Below are 25,087 nucleotides of genomic sequence, written 5' to 3'. Positions count from 1 at the left end.
ACTAATCTCCTGGATCCAAGTCTCAAACCACATGCAAAAGTCATTGCAGACCCTCCTTAGTTTTAATGACTGTGTCAGACCCAAACTTTACTGGAAATCTCAGTATTGCCTGGAAGTTGTTTTAGTGAGTTACACATTCACCGACCAATTGAATTTGGGGAGTCCTGTTTATACCATTATGTCTTAAATTATTTACAGTTCTTGAAGGCTTTATCTTTAAAACCTGCCCTCTGGTATAGTCTCCATATGTATCAATTCACAGCTCTACCTGAACAGCTGCTAATGAGACCTGTGGAAGTGCTAGATGTATATATAGCAACATTCATGCTAAAAATGGCCATAGGGGAGATAACTTCTGTGGCTACATTAAAGATCTTATGTGCTGCCTCTTTTCCTTATAAATCTGTTTATAATTTCTGTCTAGATTTTTATTGTATTTCATTATAGAACTAAATTTTTCAGAAGGGCATGGTTGGTATGTAGATAACAAAACAAGAACTTATATTGTTGGAGCTCCTGAGGTTTTTTTAAGGAATATTTTTTTCTATCACACGGAGTCTTCCTGTGATGGCCTTTTCTTATATTTTTGCACCTTCTCTTTTCCTTTGTTTTCCTCATCTTTAATTTTCTCATTTTTTTCCTCTACAAGAATCAGTCTGTCCTTGTAGACTGGTATCCATCCTAGTAGGAGTGTCCAACTGCTTGTTTAAATTGTGTCTGTGTGTCTATTTATGGCTCTCATCAATAAAATTTCCCATCACAGTTACAGTGCAGTGCCAGACAGAAAAAAATGAGACCTGCACATCATATCTGTGAGTGTTCTTTGCCTTGTGAAGGAAGCTTGGAGGGCAGCTGGGGCCTGCAGCCTGCAAATGGGCTCTGTTTGCACAGTGTGGATGCCAGGCTCAGTTTTCCTGAAGTGGTCAATGGATATGGGAAGGTGGCAGACACATCAGCTTCAGCCCCAACTTCCCTGGCTTGGTCAGCTTAGGTTCAATGTTATTACTACCCATGTTCCTCCTGAGCTTTTCACCACCATGGCCATAGGTTGTTTTCAGCTTTGTTCATTCTATCCCACAAATCTTGTGCCCTCTCCAACAATAGCTGTGGACTGTGAAGATGACAGTGTGAGAAAATGTCATGTATTCGTAACTTCTGACAGCATTATGACCTGTCAAAGGAGCCTACTTATTTGACCCTAACAATAGGGCCTGGACTGAAAGTCATCCTAGAAAAATTTAAAATCCTTGTCCTGAGCTGTAGGTCAAGTTTTTACTTTTCTGAGGCTGATAATCATCCCTCAGGAATAAGAAGAGGTGTTCACCCAAAGAAGGATTACATGAATTGTTCAGGATGGAGAAAGGCTCTTGTCTTATTTTGATGCATCACAGCTACTTCTTCGGGTTCTTTTTTCTGCAAGCCTGATTGTAGGCATGTAGTAAAAACAGGTCCCCTTTTTGTAACACCTAATGAAAACATTTCTTGTGCTTTGTGGTATAGGTTGGTGAAATTATAGTCTTAAGAATGACAAGCTCTTGAGACATCCATCCGGTAATGGAAGGCTTGACTCTATACTCTTCCTAATAAAGAAACACCATCTGCTCCCTTAAAAATAATGAACATGGGTTTCCAATACCACTTTTGAGGTAGGCCATAAGCTAAACTGAGACAGAAACAAAGTGCCTTGTTCCATCTCCTCCAAATTCCTACTGAAGCACATCCTGCTCAGGTATTTACTCGAGTTCTTTAGCATTCCCTGGGCAACTCTCCTTGATATCCTAATTTCTGAAGTTCCATAGCTGTGATAATATGTTGGAATATTTCTAAGAGTATGGTAGGTATTGAGCTATCTCAACATTTTCAGCCTTTTGCAGAGTTAAACTTGCAGAAATTGCAAGTGATTTGGGCTGAAGATCCTTTAGAGGAGATAGGGAAATGTGCATATTGATGGTATATTGTGAATAACAAGAACAGCTACAAAAAAAAAAAACAAAAAAAACAACTTATCCTGCTCTTTGTCAATTTATAGCAATTTCTATTGCTGCAAATCTTAGCTTTGTTCATACTGCAACCAGTGGGAAAAAAAAACCCAAACACCAAAACCACAGTGAGAAAGACACCAGTATTGTAAAGGACTGTAAATAAGAAGCATTAGTTTTTGTTTTAAGATTTTTTTCCCTCTCAAGAGTTTATTCTGCAGTGCTCAGCAGTTTTTCAGGCTGTTGATTTCAGAAGGAGTTAAGGGCATCCAAAGTTAATAGAATAGTTAACAGAATAAATTAATTTGGAGGCAAATCTATACTTGTCTACTAAGCATCGTATACCTTTTTACATGGCACGAAACACTCTGGCTTGAGCTACTTTCTCTTTTTTTGTAATATCAGGTGTGCAGGCATACAAATATTTCTTTAAGAAATGGGCTTTTAAAAAATATTCAAAATATATAACTCTAGATATTTAACCCATCATTCCTAGATACAACTCCTCAAGTGAAAAATAAACTGCCCATTTTGTGTACACTTGCCTGCACACATTTTGTTAAGATGGGAATAAATTCCTTCATGTATACAGCAGTGTCTTCTGTTTTCCTGCAGCAAGTACTTTCTTTGATTGATATACTTGGAAGCAACCCTTATCCTCATTCATTTTAATTGAGAGTAATGAATTTAGAGCTTTTATATGAACAGATTGGCTTCATTCCATTTCTAACTTTCCTCACCTTTGCTAGGAACACAGCCTGCTCAGGGCTGCATTGGAAGAGGTTCAGAACTTCATGCTGCATTCCTGGAGAGGACAGTATCCCGTGAGGAGTAGCCATCTGTTTATAGACTGATATTTCCTAACAGCTATGATTTTTGTAGGCAGGTTCTTCCTCCCCACCACTACCACTGAGGAATTGCTAATCAGGAAATCAGCTTCTTCGCTTCTTTGATTTGCACAAGGTAGAGCATGAGCACAGGGTCCACAACAGTGGTTCAAGATGCTTTGCATTCAGTGTGTTAATGGCATTTGGGGAAAACTTTGGAAAAGAAGAAAGACTTGTCTTTTTGGTGGTTATATCCTTTAAAGTTGATGCTCTTGGCATGAAAGAGAACAGTTAGACTGCGGTCACTTACAAATGTGGAAACACTGAAATTGTCTATAGTTAGAAATATTTATATTTCATGTTTCCTTATGTTCATTCAAATTTCTTATTTGCAAGTCCCTTAGAAATAAGGGATGTAATTTTCCTACTTCTTCTCAGTTTTGAAAGTTACTCTAAAGTGAACACCAAACCCCCAGGTGTTTATCTTTCTTATTTAGATGGTAACTTTTCACTTTGGTGGATGCCTGCTATGGGAAAGATCCCACTGCCATTTTGTATTCACAAGCCATGTGGCTGTTTGCACACTGATGATGTAATGGCTTTGTACCTGTGGAGAATGTGAGGCAGCATAGGGATAAACTGGCAAGCACTGGCAGTACTGTGCTTGCAAGGAGCTGCCAAGCTGTCCCTGACTTAGTGATCACCAACAAGAGAATCGCTCCTTTTTGGCAAACTTTACCAAGTGTGAAGTAATCAGTAAAGTTATTTGCATCAGTCAAAGCAATTGGTCTCGCTGTGCCGATTTATCCCAGGTGAAGGTCACTTTGTTTCTGAAACCTGCAAAAATAAGGTTCTGAGTACTAGTCCACTCTGCTTTAAAAATTGCTTTTGTCTTAACACATTGTCTGGACAGAGTAGCATGGGGATAGTGTTGGTTGCAGTGACTGCCTGTTGCAGTGCCATGGACTTGCAGAAGGCATACTGTGGTATGGAGGGTGCCTTCAGGGCAAATGCCTCTGCTTGTTCCTGCTTCAGCAAGGGTCTTGGCTGGTTTTGAAAGGCTTTTATGTTTGTCCTTAAGAGAAATGTACTGACTGTGCCTAATCACAGGTATTTGGGAATGATTTCCTGTGCACCGCTACACGGCACCTCTAGCAGAAATCTGGGCTACATGCCAGTCATCCCTCCAGCATGGTGAGACAAACTGGGATCCAGATTTCCCTCCTGGAGCTGGATTAGCACTGCCATGCTATCAGTACTAATGAATTGTTTTGTCAGTAAAGGTATCAGGAATGACTCAGAGAATATAGAAGAAACAGCTCTTTTGAGTAGAAAGATATTTTTAGTGTTGCTCTTCTGTTCCTAACAGCACCTAGATGCTGTGTGAAGTCCAGCAGTGGTGATAAGGCTGAATTGCTTATTCAGTCCCAGACACAACATTGTCAAACCATTTATAATTATCCTTTAAAAACCTCAACAATTCTTTGAGTCTTCATCAATACTCCTACTATTACCACCATTATTAATTCATGCATGATTTCCTCATACACTCACACAGAAAGGTTGCTGGCATTACTTCTTTAAATTCCTAGATTGCATAAAAGGCAGAAGAGAATTTGCTTCCATCCTGCAGTATTTTCTGCACACTGCTGGTTTTCATACTTAAACTCACAGTTAACTGTAGGGCTGATTGGTCTCCTTTGCCTCTGTGGGGGAAGGGAGATGTTTTGTCGCTGAGGCACAATACCTCCCACGCTTACTCTTGGGTTCCTGCCGTTTAAGCACACACCCCATGTTCCTGGCTCTGCCTTAAGGTGCAATCCATCTCCAAATTAGTAGGAAAAAAACCCCCTGAAGTCGAGCGAAGCACAATCAAGCCTCTTGGAAATTAGTTAAACACTTAGAAGGGTGTATTTAAAAGCAAACTTTCTGCAATCAACAGAGTACAGCTTTCATCATGTGTTCCTGGTCAGAGGCTTCCTTTCCTCTTGATGGCCATTTAGGTTTTTTCTGGGCAGGCTATCTCACATGAATTTCCCTCCTGTTAGTCCGTGCTTCAGCTGTGCTTTGATTTTGTTTACCCTGTAAAAGCTTGCTGGTTTTTGTACATAGCTGCCATTCAGCTATTTCAGGTTTTGCAAATGCATATATGCAATGTTACATGCAATGTACAAATACATTCTTCAAAGAAGATGTCAAAACAAGTTTCAGCTCATTTTCAGCAGTATCTAATTATAGATACATAATTAATGAGTCTGACATTTATCTTTCTTAACACAAAAGACCATACTCACAAATAAAAGCCTTTCTTACAGTACATGTAATAGCTTGAGCATTAGTTGAAGAGAAATGAGAATTTAGAGCATGGTATATTCTGAGGAACTAGAAGTATTTCTTAGCAAATAAAATATAGGTTGTTACTGTGGTTGCTTACAACTGTTACACCTTGATAGTATAGAAGGAAATTCTGATATCCAGTTACTAAAAATAAATGGTAACTCTCCTGTAAAAAGGATAAAAATTTCATTAATATAAAAGCATCCTTCTCAGAAAGCATCTAGGTACTGTGTCTGCAGCTGTTTTAGATGAAAGAAGTGCTATTTTCTTTCCTGTTTACTCAGTGCATTTGACATCAGGTATAGACAATGTCCATCTTTTTGTTGGTATTGAGGAGTATCCATTTGTACATTCCTTTATAACATTTCACATACTCAACATATTAATCTAGTTATTAATAAGGCCAATGGTACAGAGAAAACTCCTTCAAATATCTTTATTGACTATTTGCATGAAAGAATGGCCATATTGTGTGCCATTATGCTTCACCTATTTCAAGAGATGAGCACTATTTCCCATATTTCTTACAGTGTAAAGCAGTTTCATTTGGGACAGTAGGATTCTTTGGAGTCTTTCAAGTGTATTTCTGGATATTATTTTGACTTTCTTTCATGGGAAATGAATCACACTCAGCCTTTTGTCTTATAGCAGTACCTGGTCTCTGATGAGACAAATAGAGACATTTTGTGATTTACAAAAATGATGAATCAGTATGCCTGTGGAGCCTTAAGTTTTTTATATATGTTTATTTTCTTAAATACAGGCTAGTGTACATAAAGTGCCAGTAACACTACATTTGTATTTTTTTTTTTATTCTGTGAAGAAGAAAGGCAATAATGAACTGAGTAATATTTCAGTGGCTTAAGCTTTGAAACTGACACTTTGGTGAAGTGGATGGGAGCTGGGCAGAGAAGTGAGTTCATATTTTTCTCTGCTATTGTCTAGGCAAGGACACTTTGCTTAATTGAAATGGTCTCAGCTTATGAGGCAATGGATATATCTTAATGTTTTTGGTTACAGAAATCTAATTGTTTGCCCTTATTCCTCAGTACTACTTGAATGAGTCATAGGAAAAGCCACTGGTGAACATTATTTGTCCTTTTGCAGTGACAGTGTGAAAGTACGAGGTTCTCTATTCCATACTTGATAAATTTAAATTAGTTTTTAAAATTGCTCTTTACATCCAAACATAGTAATAAATAAGTGTATTATCTTTTTGCATGTTGTAATGGTAATATACGTTTTGGTTAGATTTAGAAACTTTGGTTATATAAATTTGTGACTCATATTTGCAAGTTATCTGTAGTTTGTAGGAATGGGCATTTAAATCCAGCTATTTATAAAATAATACTCTTGAGGTTTTCCTTCTGTGAAAGTAGAGGGAAGAATGACTTAGCATCCAGAAGAAAAGACCTGCTCTGCACATGCACAGCATATATGATAGCAGTGTTTGCATGAGATATCACTTGCTGAAGTGATAGAGAAACTTATTCAGCCAGCATTTTGTCCTCAGTGTGTGTGTTTGCATGTTTCAGGTATTTAGGCCTGAAGCTGTTTAAAAATGTAAATTGGACAGTTATACTGCAATGGTAGGAAAAGTCCTGAGCATGCCTTAGGGCCTATTTGGGAACCTTTTGGGAGCATCTTCTTGCCCTGAAGAGCTGGCCATCTGAGCAGTTATAACAGGCAAGAGTAAGGAAAAAAAAAAAAAAAAGAAAAATGCAAGATTTAAATAACTTTCTTGATTCTAAGCATAGATTGGCACAGTAATGCACCTTCCCTGGACAATTGTTTAAGAAGGGTCTAGAGTCTCTCTCTTCACCTTGGCTTCCCATCTGTAGCTCAGGTTTTAGTGTCCTGTTTCTTCAGCTTCTCCTGCAAACTAAGCCCAAAAAATGTTGTGGCACGAAGGAATGTACATATGGCAGACTGGCAGGGGCTCTGGAAAAGGAAAACAAACAGATATATTCAGTTTGGATTTCAATCTCTCTGGCTGACTGTGAGTCATCAGAAAAATAGCAGTCACAAATTCTGTTCCACTCATCATCACCCCTGCATGTTGCTCCAGGTTTGGTTTCAAGATTTTTAGTGTTTCCCTCTCCTTTTGGTGTCATCTCTTCATGCAACAGTACATCTAGTTTTCATTTTTAGAGTTACTCTAAAGAAGAAAATTTGTCCATTTACTTTAGCTGCAGGAATTATGGTTTGTTTTGTTTTGGTTTATTTGTAAGTTCAGATTTCCAGCTTTTTCTACAAGATGGCATTTAAGGTTTCACTTAGTCCTTTACTATCATTCCTTTCAGTTGTAGGTGGCTTCGTCTTTCTTTTTGATTCTGTATGAAGGTTTAGTTAAATGCCTATTTAAGAACTGATGAGCAATTTAAAGGATTTAGGGGAACATTCTGTGCTATTATATGCAAGTACATGCCATGCATGGCTCCCTGTGTTATTAAGCTGGCAGTCATTTCGTGCATGACTCCCCATCTTATTAAGCTAGCAGTATGGAATATTTGATTTACTAAACTGCTATGAACTACCTAGTGTGCTAATACAGGAATATAACTTTTAAATTTCTCTGGAATATCTATCTTTGGAACAGATTCAGGAATACAACAATATTATTTTGACAGCTGTGCTCAGTTTCTAAAGTCTATTTTAGTAAGTTTCACAGAACAGGTGGAGAAGTACCTGTGATTTGAATAAGCCATACAATGACCAAAAATAAAAGCCATCAGATTAATTAGGGCCCTTCAGAATTCTGAAGGCATTGCAAGCCCAGGTCTGTGGTGAACAGTAAAGTGTTCAGTGTGCAGAGCTCATGGGAGTTACCTACAGGTGCATGTAGTTCTCAATCTAAAACTCTACTCCAACATTTTGGAAACTGTGTATATCCAAACTCTTCTTACATCCTGGGCTTTTGTTACCATAGCAACATTCAAAGGCCATGGGATTTACTGGGGACGGTGCGGAAGGAATGTATATTTGTTGGCTTGGTTCAATGCCAAATGGAGTAGGAATTATATATGCAGGATGTTGGATTCTTCCTTTAGTGTCCATTTCAGCTGGCATCTAATGTCATCCAGATAATTGCAAGCCACTCTGCCATCATTCAGCCAGCTGCATAAAACAAAACAAAGAGAAATTTAGGATTAAAAGGAAGGAATAGCAATTTAAAAGGTTTTTAAATGTTGTTTTCTCTCTTTCTCAATCAGTAGTACTTAAAAGCCTTTAATTTACCCCACCCCTTATGCCCCTTTAGCGACATACACACACACTCACATTTGTATGACTTTGAGTGCTCCTGGCTTGATGATAATATGTGAGCACTGAGCTGCCCAAGAAAGTGCCACAAGCAAGAAATGAGGTCAGATAATGACATCCCAAACCAGAGCAGAGGGAATCATTCAGCATCCTCTGGTAGTTTGATTGCAGCTAAGAGTGTGAATCAGCTCCACTTTTGTACCTCCTTTATGTTGAAAGTTCTCTTAGTACTTTGTGTGTGTGCTTTGGATTTGGAGCAGGCATCTGAATCACAAATGCAGCATAATGCCATACATACAGTATGGGTCATCAGAGGCTTATTTACCTAGAAGGATGGTGATTTCAGAGGGCTGTGGAAGCCTCCCTTGAAATGTGCCTGTGCTCTGCAGCACTTTTAGCATTGGCACAAGCTGTGAATGTGCATTCAGGGGGAGCTGTGTGGAAAGTGAGCCCGTTACATGTGGAGGAAGGAGGGTATGGATGCCCTGCTAGGGCTGGCTGGGGAAGCATGTGCACACAGGTGCCTTGTGCAGGGAGAGCTGAACAGTGTCCATGTGTGCCAGGGCATGCACTGATGACTTGGCTTAGCACAACATACACAAAATATAGGCTCGGTAATAGGTCCTATTCAACACATTCAGTACCCTGCTCAGCAGAGACCATGAGAGCCTGGGAAACCAGCTCTGGATAGGCTGAGATGAGGAAAACTTGGCAAAACACACTTGGTGTGGCCAAGAAGCCAAGGGCAGATTGAGAAGTGGTTTAATTCCCTCCCACTTGACCTTTGGAGAAAAAAAAATCTCAAATTTTAGTAGGAAATTGAGTAAGTGTCCTGTGTGAAGCAGGTCTGTCAAAGGACAGTCAGTAGTCCTAAATATATTAAATTTGTATGCATTTTAGAATAAGAACATTGTATCTTATTAACTTTTTCTAAGATCCATCTGCTTTTCTCCTGTCCTTCATTACACTCATCAATTTTTCTTCTTGAATTCCTTTGTAAAGAATACAGTCAAGTGTCTCAGTTGATAGTTTGCTTTTCTTTTTTCCTGTGGGTAACTGAGGTGAAGAACAAAGTGCCCAAAGGTGAATAGTATCCCTGACTAGAGACACTACTTACACTAGGAAAATAGGGACATAGTGTATGATGGAGTGATTGTGGATGAGCAGAACAACATAGAAGAAGCAATGAGAACCTAAGTGTGGAAAGCCTTAATGGCAAGCATTATACATGCTTCTAGCCTGGGTCATATCCCCAACAACTGGAGTTTTACAGTTTGTTATTATTGTTTTTTTCCTTGTTTCTCTGTGAATCTTACCCACACTGGCTACTGTGTTACCTAAGCAAGATAGAACAGGTTTAAGTCAGACAACTTCTGATGGTGGGGCTGCTAATTCATCCGAGTAGTCCATGCAAATAGTTCAATTTGACAAATTTCTTTCTGGAAACATGTAAAATTTCAGCCTGGTTTCCTGCTGGCTCACCCACGCAGCTGCTGGAAGCATGCCAGCTACAAAGTGAGATGCACAGGATGTGGAGGTTTTTTTGGCTGTTCTGCCAGGTGGGCTACCATGGGTCTGGGGTTCCTGCATTTCCAAGCTGCTGCCTGTGAGCCAGGGCAGGTGGGCAGCCAAAGGTGTGAGACAGCCCACCAGGCAGCCTGGGATGGAGCTGCAGTCATCTCCTCTTTTAGAGAGTATTTCTGAATTGATGAGCAGAATAAATTCATCTTGGGAGCAGCAAAATTCCCTTTGAATGCATTCTCCTTTCCTGCTTTAAAAGTGGATGAAACAAGGGCAGGAAAACTTACTGAAGGACTGGAGAAACATTTTTGAACAAAGCTGTGAAGCTCACTCTCATAGAGAATTGTAGACCAGGAAGCCAAAGGCAAGTAAGGTGAAGCTAAAGGTTTTTTCAGTTGGGAGAAAATTGCATGGCTTCAGTTAAATGTGTCCTTTTCAATCAGGTCAGTTAATCTAGAGGAAGAACTGTGCTGAACATATTTTAATAGGTTTGAACCCTAATTTTGCCAACTCAAATCAAAGGGACTGGGATGGCAATCCATCCAGTCTGAAACACGGAAATGTCTTCCTGGAAGCCTCCTGCTGGCTCGTGGATTAGCTGCTATGCAGTGGCCAGCCATCACCATCAGCAAGCAGCTGTCACACCCTTTGGCTGAGCTGGGGCTGCTGCTGGCTGTCCAGTGCACTACACAGCTTGCTGTTTTATTCACTTGCTTGCATTTGCTAGGTTTTGGGGACTGAATTATTCATACGGTAGCAATTGTCAATGAGCTGGGCAAGAGAAACTCATTTTCTTGCAGGACCCAACCTGATGTGGCAGAGAGCTGTTATGTACCACACCAAAATTAGCAGCTGCTGCTTTTTAGAGAGGCAGTGCTTCACTAATGTACCACTAGAAAGGCGGCTGCCGAGAGATGGCCCTGAATGTTTCAGAGGCAGCTGTTTGCCTGGAGAAGGTGCTGACATTGCTTTGCAGATACTGATAACAAAACAAGCTGATAACAAAAACAACCATGCCAAATTAATGAGGCAATGGGGAATGTCTTAATTCTGATTTTTGTAGCGGATTTGACCTGTGCTTTCCCATTTTTCTCTTTTCTGCTTATGTGGACCACCAGCACTGCACTAAGGTTATAAGTATGTAAAGATGGATTCCTCTTGTTGAGTCTGGATGTGACTGGGCACAACTGCATTTTCCTTCTGACAGCAAAGCACAGTTGTCTAGAGCCTGCCCTTCACCTCAATTAGTGGTTGCTTTGCAAGTGATCAGAGCTGCTGTGCCTGTGGGAATGCAGGTCATGTTGTTTCAGTAGGAAGCCCTGCCTACTGTGCACAATAAAATATTCATATGTACCAGCACTGTCCACATATCTCTGGAGACATGAAAACACTGAAAATCATAGTCCTTTAATTTCTCCATAGCTGCTGCAGCACTTCCTCTCTTCCCCTCCCTACCACCACAGACTTTCTCGGAAGTTTCTAAAACTGTCCAAGTCAAAAGTTTACTCTGAACTTTCTATATTCAGACATGAGTACTCAGTAATGCCCAAGTCAATCTCCAGTTCATCTCAGAAAAACTTGGTCCCTTGGTTGTGGAGGCTTTAAAGGCTGGAGGAAAACTTTAGGGCCTCTAGACTCTTGCTAGTCTGATCTGTCCAGTAGGAAGCCTAAGGAGAAACCTAGAGCAGAGCTGGAACTTGGATTTGGGATCAAACATAAAAGGAAAGGCACAATAAAGCTATGCTGCTAGAAAATGAAGGCAGGCATAACTGGTACATACAGTGAGAGTAATTAATCACTGGAACACAAGGAGGTTAAGATATCCTCTATTGCTTGTAATCAGAGTGGAATATCTTCCTACACCTCAGCCACAAGAAAGGAGCTTGAGATAGAACTCATTGTGTTGAATCTTTAGTCTGTGCTATGCTGGAAGCTCTGAATAACGTGGTTCCTACTGAACACGGGATCTGTGAATAACTGCTATTAATTTTTGCCTTTTTTTCTTCACTACTGATTATTTTGAAAGCAAAATAGAAATTAAATCTTACAGACAAGTTTGACATCTCAGATGAGATTTTAGTCTGTTAAAACACCTACAATTTTTTTTTTGTAAATTCAGCTAATTGCAGTATTGTTAAAAATGAGATTTTTCTCCAAGAAAGCACTTTCTAGACTTCTTAGCCTGTGTTACACATAATGGAATAAGCAGGTACAAGCCAGATAACAAAAGCACCCTCTACAGCATTCCCTCTCTCTCATTCATGAAGCACTACTTCCACACAATGTAATCTAAAGAAACTGTAATGATTTAGGTGCTGTTGCATTACATTCTTTATGATCAGAAGAAACTATAATCAACAATTCTGCTTTTTCTTCTATTGTAAAAATAAATAGTAACAACTAGCAATTCCATTTAAAATACTTCAAGTGGCACTACAGATCAGACCAGTGAAAAATTGTTTGCCTTACAGATTATGAATTCATGAAGGATTTCTTGATTATCCCTTTTCTTGGTAATATCATATAATTAACTTAGCAACATTCTGAGTTTTAATAAAGATTTTTATTACTGTATTATACAAACAAGTTTCATTTTTTCAGGTCCGCATGTAGGAGAAGTGTGAGCAAAAATAAATACTCTAATCACTTTTGTCAAAACAAATTACTAACAATGTCTTTACTATTCTGCATGTGAGAGCTACTTGTAACATTCATTAATCTAACAGTTTATGATTTTGATTTCCAGATGGAATGATTAGCATTTCTAAGCTTTTTATATTCAAACTGCAAAAATAAGCCTTTTTCAGGGGTCACTGGAGGCAAATAATTTAAGTCTAACACTTTGCCCAGTTCAACATGGTGCTTCCTAAGTAATTAACACATTTTTTCTGATGCCTTTTTAATATGATTTTTAAAAAATAATTATCATATGAAATGGTGAAGTCAACTGTCATTATCTCAAATAGCTACAAAGGTAGGTCACTTTTACAATTTTAATATTTTCTTTTGTTTTCTTACATCCCTTTCTGATCAAGAATATCACACCTCTTCATACTGCAAAACAAGAATAAGAATCTGTGATTGGGAAAAAAAATTATTTTTCTTCATTTTGTGTGTGAATGGAGCACCAACATATTGTGACTGATCACAAACTGACATAATGTTGATCAGTTTCAAGTGCAGAGAGCAGTGGGTGAAGCTAAATGTACACTTTTCTATTCAAATTGTGAGTATTATTTAACAGATCTAGTGGGCATCTCCTGGCATACTTGGTAGTAACTTAGCTTCATTCTTTTTAGCCTAATTCTTATATATATTTTCCTTCAAGTCATGTGCCAGAGGGAGTGGTGACACCTCTGTGAAGAATTTTGGTCTGCAAAACTCTAGTGGCTTCCCTTTCTCCTACAAATAATATCAAGTCGTTCCTTTGGTTGGAAGAACTGAGATCTTTTAGCCACCTATATGCCAAACCATTTGATTACTTTTTATAATTTCAGAATTTGTAAACTCTCATCTTTATTCTGCCTAAAGAACTGGATGCTGTTGCTGGAGACCACATGACTATTGTCATGTCAGTTATCTGAGAAACGAAATACCTTCCTCACCCCAAATGATTCCCTTGAAGAGGGAGCTGGGCTTGAAATCCCCTTGGGATTCCAGCCACTGTTTGTTTTGCCTTGAGAGATTTGTTTCTCTGGGATTTGCAGATGTTTGCTGTACTTTAAACTGAATTTAAGTGCTTCAAACTAAGTGACATGTTATTACATCAAATCTGACACAAACACTAAACTATTGCATCCTGACTAGTGCTGCAAATGCTGTTGAACAAGACTGTGAAAATCCAGATACTCTGGTATTTTGGTAGCCTGAACAGCACTTTTTGATCTTGGTTGTGGCCTGAGGATTGGCAACAAACAAATCTAGGAAAAATGCTGAGTGATGTTGCTGGGGCAGTGGGAATAGAAACCTCTCCCCTTTTGGGAATCAGCAATAAGTTTAGTAGCAAAGTTGCAGCAAGTGTTCAATTTCACAACTGGAATGCTACAGCAATGCACTTTTGAACAGGGTGTAGAATTTTATTTTCCCTCTACAAAAGAGCTGTTTAAGGTGATAAAAACTATGAAATTTACACAGACCTTTGGATGCCCTGTAGTTTCCAAAGGAAGGATGCTGACTTGGTGGCTCAAGATACAGACTGAGAAGAAGAGGCTGCTGCTGCAGGTTTAATACAAAATGTTACGTATCTGTGCCTTTCTTTTCCCACACATTTTTAGGTGCATTTAACTCCATTTCTACAGAAATCTAAGAATTTAGCAAGTTCGTGTCAGAAAAGTACTTATAGTCTTTGCTAGGTGGTTGGAAATAGCTGACGGTACCTAAAAGCTTTTGCATGTAGACTGAGTAATGCTCCAAAGTGCATAATGCAGAGAAGAAATGCAGCAAGATAATGAATTGAAAAGTTAAAAACATGATTACTACCTGTCATGGATTATTAAATATTCACTGCTTATCAGTGGACTTATAGGCAGTTTTATCATTATTAAATCTCTGCAGCAAAGAAGAGAATCTGATCGCAGATCTTCACAATTTCTGAATTCTGCATAAATGGCATAGCAAATAGTCTGCTAAAACAGTGAAATTAATCTGAGAAGGAAGAAATCTTTTTCAGTCTTTAGAAGGACATGGCAGCAATCACTGTTTTGTTCACATGAGCAAAATTCTGGCATAACTTCATTGATTTAAGTGGATCTGTGCATGATAAACACAGAAAGCTCAGAATCCATCTCTCCATGCTGTAGGCTGAAGGCTTATGTTTGCAAAAATATCCCACACACACAGATAACTGATCAGCTCATATTTTGCTTTGCACAAATTTTGTTACCTAATTTTTATGTGCTTTCTCTTCCTCTTTATTGATTTTAATTGATTTAAATTTACCTTAGGGTTTGAATGCCTGGCAAACTTTACCTAAACAAGTAATCCTCTTTACTCATCACATTATCCCAGCTCCACTTTTAGGCTGAAGTGTATATATTCTTAAATTCTATTGCTATTCAGAATTACAATGATATACTAAAAACCGTTCTTGCAAAAATGAGGCAGCAGCTTTGCATGGCCAATTTGAAGAACCAAATTTAAGATTTTTATAGTGATTAAAGGAGTTTACTTGCCGGGGAAACTTTCTAAATAGCATAAGAGGCAACACCATCTCTTCTCATGTTTTGCTTGAAAATTTTTAAAGTGTTTAAACCACGGACTAGATCACTCATATTGTAAATTGCATAAGATGTGTAGTTCTACGTCAAAGCAATGAAACTGCTAATGTAGATAGTGTTTTAAATTTAATTTATGTTATTTAATGCTTTATGATATAGGCATGATTTTGGAAATTTTTTGCTATGTGATACTGATGGTGAAATTTTAGGAATCCTGGTAAGGCATTTAGTTGCTCTATATTTTTAGTTTATTGAGGGAAATTGTAGCAACTTCTTTTTTTTTTAATTCTTGCAAGTTTAAGGATTTTTATATTTTGAAACCTTAAAACCTAGGGAAAAGCCAAATGAAATTAATAGAAAAACTATTAAAGCTATTAACTTTTCAAAGAGAACTCTAGTTGGGATATGTGAGAACCCCGGGCTTGCTCTGGGGTCTCGTATGGTGGTAAAGTCTCTCCTCCAACCCGTGCTTCCAAAGAAAAACCCCGCAGTCTCTTGTTATTCAGTCTCAAGATGATTTATTGCTAGTTATCTAACAGATTAGGTTCTCAGGCTGTGGCTATTTGATCAGCAGCCCAGGCAGAGACGCACACACTCCTGACACCCTCATTGTCCAGTGTCTTCTTCTCTCTCCCCCCCGCCCAGGGCTGCTGCTATCTTTTGTATGATATATTACGTATAACATGTTTACAGTTTTCCCCCAATACCTACTACCTATGTTACAAAGTGCTTTTCTACTTTAAACCAATCTGTGAGTGCCAACATCACCAAGAACAAGGAGGCAAGGAAGAAGGAGGAAGGACAGGATCAGCCCACTTTCCTCCATCTTAGAACTTCTGACCCCCATGTACAAAGTAAAAACCCCCTGTACAGGTGCTAAAACCTCCCTGTACAATACTAAAAAAATTTCCCCTCTGTAACTACTTTTACTATACTATCTAACCCTTTGTGACTGCTTGTTCCACCTTCAAAGTTGGTAACTCATTCCGTGGCTCAAACTCAAAATCACAGCTGTTTCCAGCTGCCTGCTGGGGTCTAGAATGCCTCTGACCAAGGCCTGGGACCTCTAAAAATGTCTGAGAGACATTTTGAGTTCCAACAGTGATAGAGCCTGTGAAGACCTATATCTGAATTCTCATATTGTGTAAAATTAGCATTCTGAATTAAAAATGATGAAGAGCACACTCTTCTGGCACAACAGATGAGCTTTATAGGCAAAACTTTTGTTTATGTATATCTGTGTTCACAATTATTTTCCTGAGGAAAAATGTTTATAACTGAATTTTAAAATAAAAGCAAATTTTATTAATTTTTAAGACCAAAGGGAAAATATTTATTTTTAGTGCATGGATATATATCTGATTTGATTGTCTGGTTCTAACACAAGCAAATTCATTAAGTTAGGAGACAGGGAAGTAAAATATATCTTTAATAAAAGTAGTTATTAATTGTGTGGAATTGAAATGAGTATGAGAATAAAATACAGATGCTGATACCTCTGTATGTCCAGTTGCAGCTAATGAAAGTTCTTAAAATTAGCTTTCTGTTGAACAAGGAGTAATTGTGTGATATAATGGCAGTTACTTTGACTTCTTGTCTATTATTTGTGTAAGAAAAATAAGTTTACTTTTTAATGCTTTATTTAAAAACTCTCATGTTAATAACATTAGAGTTGTGGAGTTCAACTGTTAAGTTCTAGAAAGTGTTTTAGTCTTTCCAGTCTAAATTTCTCTTATGTTCTGTGTGGTTCTAAACATCTAAGTCCGTTCTTCTAAAACTTTTGCTCTGGTGCCAATAACTGCTCTAAATTCACAATGCATGAATGAACTACAGTTGTTCAGAAATCACTTAGTAATCGTGAGGAGTAGTGCAGAAAGGGGTGATGGATGTGAATATGAAAACTGACAATGACTTAAGCACCTCTTCAAGTGAATGGACACTTTCGGAAGTTATTTCTGTACTCGAGAAAGACCCATGAGAATTACTCATAATGGCAGAATCAAGCATATGTTTAAATCTTTGCAAAATTAGAATATAATGATGCAAGCCTAGAATGTTATGGTAGCAATGGAGCTTGACTCTTTCTGGACAGGATGGGTTTGGCCAGAGGCTTCAATTCAGCTGGATGTCTCTTTGCTAGAAAATAAGTTAATTTTCACCATGTCTTTCTGTGTTGCTGTTTCACTTTTGCAGTTACTCCTGACAATTATCAAGTAAACTAGGATTTTCATTCTACCCTGTTTTAGTTTTCCAAACTGTTAGTTACAAACAGATAACTCCAGGAAGATGCTGCTGGAACAATATTCTGGTTTCCTGTACATGTGCCTGAAACCCTAGAGAGGAGTGAAAGGCTATGAATTGGAGGTGTTATCACCTGAGAGATCCAGACAAGTAAGTAACTAAGTTTCTATGCAATTTGAGTTTCTCTAGTTAGGTGTTTTGTTTTATTTGGAAGTTACAGACATAGGACCAACCATACTGTAATATTATTCAGAATCTGTGAGCTCTCAGATTAAAATGAGTTTTTTAGAATAGAAGTTTCTGAACTCAGGTGATAGCAACAAATGACTGGAAAACCTCAGCTCATGGGAACTGGACTCTTTCAGAGACACAATGGAACATAGATGTTTTTACAAAGTTTTGTAGACAAAATATTCCCCAGCATAATTCTTTCCCACGTGGTGTCAAATAATTGCCTTGTATTTGATGTAGCTTCTATTGATTTATTCTTCTTCTAGAAAATGTATCACTTGGTAAATGTTTCCTTGAGCTTGAATCTAGTTGGTGTGCTTTAATATATGCTTTTAAATATGGGTGTGGAAATTACGCAATATCAGATTAAAAGAAATTTAATGACAAAATTACCTTCTTCCAAATCAGACACATAGAAAATCCTATTGAAATGACACCATTTTGGGATTGTCATGGTCAGATTTGGAGAAAGAAGGAAGATTAAAATAGCAGCTTGTTTAATGCTGGCCTGTGTCATTTATGGGGCTTTCATGAGATCTCCTGTCATCTCACGTTAACCAGAAGTCATTGTTTCCACTGGAAACATTGACAACTAGAAGTGTTTGGTTGCAGTGGGCCTTGTTACTTATGTCTTGTTACCTTGTGATAATACTGTAATAGGTCATTACCGTTCTTGTTATAGAGAAAAGGATTTAGTTAGGTGATGCATAGCGGCTGTTTCAGTTCAAAATGTTTGCACCTTGAAGCTGCAACGCCTCGTCACATCATTAGAGTATAGCTGTAGGAAGAGGGAGAGCATATTTACTGGAAACAATCAGGGTGGAATGGCATATGTGTGTCTGTGAGTCAGTCTGTAATATGTTAATGGCAATATGAAAAATGAGCAGTTGCTTCTCCATTGATGGTGTTGAGTGAAACTCTGTCCAGCATGGACCCTGCTATTTTTATGGAGAGCATGAATTTTCTGTTTCTTCAGTATTTGCAAAACCATGGAAGAGGCTGAGATGACAGCAGTGACTTGAATTTTGTTTATTTCCACCTCATTATTTAACAGTGCTTAAACACGTGCTTAATCTCTCTCTAGTTTCAAAACCATAGTTTAAAGAAATCTCTCATAAAAGTGTCTGAATGAAACTACACACCATAAAATCTCTTTAGAAAAGAGATTTTTAATGGAAACACTGCTGCAAGATTTATTGCACTGGTTCTGAAATAGCACTGTTATAATAAGGGTTAAGGCTCAATTGTTCACTCTCCAGCAGCAATAACTTTCTCATTGGAATCTGAAAATAAACCCCTATGAATAAAATGACACCACAACTTAAGTTGTTTTCTTGAGACAGCTAGCCTTTTTGAACAGAAGCTATTCTGAGGTCTGGTACTGTAGTTCTGCTGAAAAATTATACTGGCTTGCCAAATATCTTAATGACTTTTCTCTCAGCAGTTGGTAATGGTGAAATGTTATTCTAGTAACCATAATGTCTCTCATAAAACAATTGCATACAATATGTACTGTACTTCTATTTTAGTGAGCACTTCCATCGGGCTTGTACTGCCAGTAGCCATTTAACATTTCATAGCAAACTGCTCACCAGTCCTTCAAGTGTAATATTGCAGAAACAGTGAAGAAATGCGTGATTAAAGGCATTCACTGAGAGTGGACCATTTAGCTCTACCCTATCCTGCAAGATAAACCAGCCTTCACATTTGTAGGTGCTCATCATATAAATGACAGTTCTATGTGGTCATTTAATTTTACGATCTCAATTCTCGCATATATTGCTAACATAAATATAGTGTTCTCCTGCAGGGAGGTCTGCTGGGTATTATAAAATCAGTAAGACCTCAATGGGTTCAAATGGACATCTTTTATAATTATTGCTATAAAATTTCTTGACAATGCATTTTGTTGTCCAATGAGTAAAGAAAATGATTTTCTGAAAGAATGGGTTTTGACAAAGAGAGCAATGGAGCTTAGGGATTTGTTCCTGTGCTCAAGCATATTTAAATTACCTCCGTTACTCTTACCTTTTGGACAGAAGCCAATATCCTGGAATAACTTTTTACAATGAAGCTCCAGCCAGTGAGTGGCTATACTTCTCATTGTTTTCTGTGTGGAGAGACAATGTAGGATATCTAGGGGGAAAAGATTAATTTGCTATTTAATGCAATTAAATTCTATTTGCCAAGCAATTCTTTTTACAAGCTCTTGAAGAGATTGGGGAATCTGAGAGAAGATGAGGGCAGTAAATGTATTCCCAGAAGTGGTTTTAAGGGAAGAAACAGACGTGTCCATGCTGGATTTCAGGACAGTCATATTAGCTGTAAATCATCAGGAGACACCTTGTTACATCTTTCTTGTAATTCTCTAAGATTTGTCTCTTTCACCCATGTCTGGAAAGGAATCATTTGAGCACATTTACATAATAAAAGATATTAAGTTTCCCTTGGAAGGCTGAATAGCAAAGTTTCCATGCTTGAATTGCCTTTGGAACATGGGCTTTGCCTGCAGAGTGCCTGGGTTGGGCAGCAGCAGTGCCCTGGGTGCCACCAGTGGGCTGTAGAGAACACAGTCATGTGCTGCCTGCCATGGGCTGGAGTTAGGAGGCTCAGTACTGGTGTCTCCTTGGACATGGAAACACAGAAATTATTCAGCTTCTTAGTGCCTGAATGCACTAGATATGGATTCACTTTCATAGGAGCATCTGTAGCAGTTGTTTTGGACCATTAGTGAATTTGCAATGATCAAAACAGAGTGGTATCAATATCTGTATGGATAGACTCCATCAGTATCCTATTACTGAGTTTCTGATTTTTATAAATATTATGAAATGAGAGGAAGGAGAGGCAGTGTTCTTGTGGATTGGTGTTACTTCATGGATTTGATTGAAATGAATGTGATGGATGTTAGCTTATGATTTAGTTCCTCTTGTCCATCTCGGAATGAACTTGTCAATATTACATGAGGGTTCTCTGCCACTTTTTTAATACAAAAAACATATTTCTCACATATCAACAGCACTTACTTAAAGGCATTCTTACAATATTTGATTGCCCAGTGCCAGCAATGGTGGCATTCTGATCTTTAAGCAGCCTTGGAGGTGTGGCAGTATCACATAGATAGTAACAGAAATTTAACACTAAATGTGTGTTAGAGCAGGAAGTGCAAGAGCAATATGCATTTACCCTGAAAGTCAATTGGCTGGATACTACAAGTATAGTAATTAAGTTGTAGGTTCATAGCTGAAAAATAACTGCACAGTAACCTTTGATAAATTTAGGTAGCAAATAAGTTAATTTGTTGCCACTAATGTATTCATTGGAAAAAGGTGAAGGCAAAGGCAAGATAAACAGCATATTTATTAAGGTATATGGAGGTTTTAAGTGTTGGCAGCTCATGTTTTTGATATTTTTTTCCTGTGTAGTTCTGAAGCCATTATATTAATTGTTTTTCTTACCAGGAATAAGAGCCAAGTGTCTTCAAATACATTTACCTTTGAAGTAATTAAAATAAAGTGTCTACTGACCATAGCAAATAAGCAAACATGCTCTGCATGAAAATAAGCAGTGATAAGGAAAAAAATGTTATGCAAGGAAACAGTAAGGGAAAAGAAAAGAAGAGATTGTAGCTGTAGTTTCTTTACTGGAACCTTAGCAAACAGAATTGATTATTCTGAGCCATCACACACATAAATATGTGCTAGCTGCTATAGCTTGGAGATATCTGTTAAGAAGATCATCAGACTTTTGTGTGAAGAGTTGAAGCCAACTTCACGCACCTGTGTTCCAGGAAGAAATAATTTACAGGAATTCCAAGCACTTGGGAAGGTTCTCATTACATGAAAAGGTTTCCATGCTTCTTACAAGAATTACAGTTCATGAATATGAAGAAACGAGCTTGGATGATTGGATAAATTTCTAAATAGATACAACATAGAAAGGATTAGATAAGGAATGGGGAACTAAGATCTAGAACTAGGGGAGAAGATGTAAATAGTTTGACTGAGATCTAAGCTGATTTTTCTACTTCAAATGAGAAAAATTCTGCCATTTAAAAGGGTACACCGCAGGTAAAAGCTTTCCAAATATTTAATACTGAGATTAGAACACCTATGTTCAATCTTCAAACTACATAAATTGATTTTATTGAAAGGCAACGGCCTGTGCTGCTCGGGTGAGTTGTTTGCGATACACAAAGCCAGGAAGGGAGTTCTCAAGCCCAGTTTGCTCTGAACAGCTCAGCTGTGCAGGCAGCAGCTTCCAGCAGTGAGCTTGTGCTTCACTCCTTCAGACTGTGTTCCCCTACCTCTGGTGCTGTGCCCAAGGGCACTGTGTGTCCTCCTGCTCCCACTGTGAGATTCCCTGGTTTTAACAGAGAAAGATGCTTGGCCACTCTAAATATAGCTTGGTCAACCACTTGTATTCAGTTGTAATATTCATGAATACTTGTACGGGTTTCCAAAATCCATCCTTCCTTTATAAAATGTTGGGAACAAAATTGTGTATGTAACTGTTTGTAGAAGTAACTAATATATTAAGCAATTCATGGGTTTTTTCAATTCACAGACAGAGTTTCTTCAGCATTTGTCTGCACCCAAAATTCATGTAAGTGTAAAACAGAGTTAACCAGCAGCCAAAATAGTAGATCAGTTTTCAGACCACATGGTACTTCTACTTAATGCCTTCTGCTTTTATTCTTTTTTAATATGTTTATGACACTGCCTGTATGAACAAGCTTAACTTAAATGATGTGATAACATGCAACAGATTTTCCCTGTACAGAGGAAATGTGCCAACGGTTTCCATAACAAGCCATTTACACTTTTCTGACAGTGCTGATGCTGCTTGGTACAAAAGTGGAGTTTGTTCTTCTGCTCTGAAGATAGAGGTCCAGGCTCCAGGGAAACAAAATACATACTCCGTGGATTTTTGAATTCAGTTGAGTAGTACTTTTATTTATCATTTCAGTGAAAGTAATTCTGCTTATAAGTAATTATTGCTTCTATGAATCTCAGCTGTGGCCACTTGATCTCTGGTGCTGGGTCCTAAACCTAGGGGCCTTGGTTGCCAGCCTTTTAGTATTCTGGAGACTTTTTGATATTCAGTGAAAATTCCCCAAAATATTACTGGTCTGCCTTCTCTGTTTCAAACTCCAGTTAATATATACTAAATTCTTCTGATTGCTGGCTTAATCCTGCTTTGGTGTTATTTCACTGTACAGAATCTCCATTAAGAGTACTGGCTGCTCTGAGATCTTTGACTTGTCAGCACTCAACACTTCTCCCTCCCTACAATTTATTCCAGTTGCTGCAGTGCATATGTATGGCAGCTCGTGTGGTCAGCAGCGTGGAAAGAAAATCGGCTGGGGCAGTCTGTGGGGTGGTACAGCATCAGTCTGCAGTGGTGTGATGCTCCTGAAGCCCTTAAAATGCAGGCAGGAACAGAGGGTTTGGAAAGCCTAATGATTCTTTAGATTTAGAAAATGTGCATGGGGGACTATCACTGAAAGTCTCTGAAGTCAGCAGACAGACTCCAGTGGATTTTGAAGGGCTCAGATTGGTCCCACAGGGCATTCTGGTGATTTTCTGCATACACACTGCTTTTCAAATGACTTGCCTTTTGGGTCTCTGGGGACATAAGACATTCCCAAAATACTGAAGCATCTCAGCAGAGGAAAATTAACCATTTCTATTTGCATTTCTGTGACCTTTTTTGGATTTTAATGCATTTTCTTAAAGAATTCTGACAATAATAAAGAGGCAGGATTCTTCTAAAATGTCATTTTAAAAAAGTATCAAGTGCATAAAGTAATCTCCAGTACAATGACAACATTTTTCATGTGAACTTTTACATGTGAGGAAAATGAACTGCTTGTACATTGAGTTTATCTTGGAGTCTAAATTAAACCCACAGAAGCACAAGCCAAAAGAAAAGAGGTTCAATCAGGTTTCACAGGACTTCTGGGTATGTTTTCACTCACTTCAATGTCTCATTTGTATAATGGATCTTAAGCCTGCCCAAGCTTATGAAATACTCAGGACTTAAGTCTCAGATGTCTGCAGTACAACTTGGAGTAATTGTACTGAAGTCAATGGCCCATATCTTGCCACCAGTTCTTAAGTAGAACTTCTAGTGAATTTCAATAAAGATTTTTGCTTAAAAGTCAACAGCACAGCATGGTTCAGGGAAATTACAAGGCTGCAAGCAAAGATGTTAGTTTATTTTCCCTTTTCTTTTCAGAATACCTTGTATTTGGTTCTATAAAATAAGACTATTGCCTTGCACTGATCTGAAGCAGTATGGCATCAGAAATGGATCTTGGAGCTCTCAGTAACATGCCTAAGTTTCACTGACAGTAAAATTAAATAACTTTAAATTAACACAGATTGAAAGAATTGGAGAGATATGTCCCTGTTCTTAAAAAAAAAAAAAAAAATTCATTTTTGACAGAATGGAACTAAGGCACATTGCTGCCCTTACATTCATTATAAATTTCAAGCTCATTTTCTCTTGACCCAGCAGAAGGAGAAGTTACTTGATGATGTAGAACTTGCCAAGTCATAATTTAACTCCATTCACCAGTGCTGCTACCTATGTGCACAAGTAGAAAACAGGAATGTTTTTTGAGGAGGAGATCAGTGTTTCAAAGGAGATGGTCAGTCCCTGAGCTGTGAGATAGCACTGAGAGCAGACTTTGTCTAACATTCTGGGGAAATTATGTAGTTGCAAAGAAGCAAGTGAAACTAACGACTGGCTTATTTTGCAAGAGTAAAGAAAGCTCAGAAGAAAAAAGAAAGTTCTCTTTCCTCTCTGCCTAATTTTCAGGCTGTTTATAAAATGAGTGCCAGAAGCTTGCTACACACCCCAAGATCTGAGCCACCATTTCTGTTGGGTGATGGAGGCAGGACTGGATGATGTGATCCAGTCATTGCTGCTGTTGTTTTCTGCACATGTGAGTGTGAAATTTGGACATTTCTCTCATTTTTTTTGTATCTCTCAGCTGCATGCCCTACTTGTGACTGGCAGCACCTAGGACAGAAAGACAGCTGCTCTTAGAGCTCAGGTTTCTCCATCATCTTGTGATATGGACCAAAATGTGATTTCCTTAGTGTGGGTGAGATAAAATGGAGAGAGCAGAGCTCCTTTACCTTGCTAGGAAAATAGTCCAATGGCAATCACAGTGCTGGAAAAGGGTTTTGTGTGCATGCATGAAAGCTGAATGATGAGGTGGGAAGCAGTGTGTATGATAAGGAGCAGGTGGTCAATAGTCAGTTTGAGGTACATAAAAATAATATCAATTTCTAATGTGTAGGAAACACTGTTTTCTCTTTTCTTTTAGGCTTTAAACCTAATCCTGGTTTTGCTAATTTAATAGACCATATTCTTAGGGGACCCTGTAAGCAGTTTCCTGTGCTCATACTATGAAGAAGAGATGTAATCTAGCTGCAAATGCTCACTGAGGAGTCCTAGTGTG

The 25,087-nt window shown here is 38.3% G+C and overlaps 1 long non-coding RNA gene across 3 annotated transcripts in view; it reads left to right on the top strand.

Moving 5' to 3' along the window:
- The window catches only part of LOC146766643 (uncharacterized), a 144,403-nt gene that overhangs the window by 7,790 nt on the left and 111,526 nt on the right, over positions 1 to 25,087 (top strand). For 2 of the 3 annotated variants that reach the window (XR_014957223.1, XR_014957221.1), the window contains exon 1: positions 1 to 25,087. This exon is cut by the window's left edge and continues 7,790 nt beyond it. This is a non-coding gene — a long non-coding RNA (uncharacterized LOC146766643). The other variant, XR_014957222.1, reaches the window with a different exon arrangement.

This window comes from Lonchura striata, chromosome 9 (genome assembly GCF_050655825.1).
Source record: "Lonchura striata isolate lonStrDom1 chromosome 9, ASM5065582v1, whole genome shotgun sequence".
Taxonomy (NCBI): Eukaryota; Metazoa; Chordata; class Aves; order Passeriformes; family Estrildidae; genus Lonchura; species Lonchura striata.
This window is presented reverse-complemented; position numbering and strand designations above follow the sequence as displayed.